At 49.7% G+C, this 1,329-nt stretch overlaps 1 protein-coding gene across 5 annotated transcripts in view; it reads right to left on the reverse strand.

Annotated features, from left to right (window-relative positions):
• The window catches only part of OPRL1 (opioid related nociceptin receptor 1), a 17,211-nt gene that overhangs the window by 3,286 nt on the left and 12,596 nt on the right, over nucleotides 1-1,329 (reverse strand). The gene's annotated exons all lie outside the window — the stretch shown is intronic.

Below are 1,329 nucleotides of genomic sequence, written 5' to 3' on the forward strand. Positions count from 1 at the left end.
ATTATGGTGATGGTGACAGTGAGGATGGTGATGGTGGTGATGGTGATGATGATGGTAATAGTGATGATGAATGTGATGATGATGGTGGTGGTGATAGTGATGATGGTGATAATTATGGTGACGGTGATGACTGTGATGGTGATAGTGATGGTGATGATAGTGAGGATGGTGATGGTGATGAATGTGATGATGGTGGTGTGGTGATAGTGGTGATGGTGATAATGGTGGTGATGGTGATGGTTGTGATGATGATGGTGGCGACGATATTGGCAGTGGCAGCAGCACCCAAGATGACACTATTCTGTGTCAGTGTAGCTGCCATGAGGAAATATGGGGCTCAGTTCTGCCTCTTAGAGAGGGATTATGAATAAGCACAAAGAGGCCACAATTACGAAGAGACAACAACAATGACAATGATGATGGCAAACACCTGTGACAAGCTCTTCAGGGGGAATTTATGTCATTGAAGATTTGCAAAAATACTACTTTGATCCCCACTCTATAGAGGAAGAAACTGAGGCCCAGAGGATCTATGTTGTTTTTTTAAGGCCTTAGAGCTGGTAAAAAGCAGAGCAGGGCTCAGAACGGAGTGTTCTGACTCCCAGGATGGTCACCCCAGCCCACTGGCTCAAAACATGCTGCATGCTGCCTCTTGGGCCAGTGTGGCCGCAGCAGCCCCTGAGCATCGCTCTCTCTGGGGACTCTGGCCAGCAGATGACCTTCCCTGTCTGCTCTAATCCAGGAAGTGCCTCTGAGAGATTAAATGCCTCAATGCAGAGGAGAAACACAGTAGAGAAGCGATAATATCAGGAAAGGTGCTCAAGCCCAGGGACTTCCCCAGGCTGCCGCACTCCTTAGCCGTGACACGCCCGCCAGCCACGAAGGGACATGCACATATGCACATCACGGAGCAACCTCCCCAGGAGCTTCCCTTAGGAGTCAGCACTGGGGAGGGACAGCTGTTCTTCCCACTCTCTCGTCTGACCATGCACCACCTGCACACACACGCACACACGTGTACACACACATACATACACACGTGGCTACATGGTCCACCTTGCTCACTTTCCAGATGGGAAAAACAAGGCCAGAGGGGAACAGCTTTTCTCAGGGACACTAAGAGGACAGGGCGAGGATGGTGGAAGCTTGAACACTCCCACTAGCCTGTCCTGCTTCTACCTACATAACACCTCTGGTTGGGGCCCTTTGAGGTTATAAGGAGGGAACACTTGTTTTAGAGCTCTGGGCACTTTCTTCAGAATCACCTTTTTCTGGGTCCAGGCAAATATCCTGGACCAATAAGAAACCTCATTCCAGCTGTCAGTCATT

Source organism: Hylobates moloch, unplaced genomic scaffold, assembly GCF_009828535.3.
Source record: "Hylobates moloch isolate HMO894 unplaced genomic scaffold, HMol_V3 SCAFFOLD_21, whole genome shotgun sequence".
NCBI lineage: Eukaryota > Metazoa > Chordata > Mammalia > Primates > Hylobatidae > Hylobates > Hylobates moloch.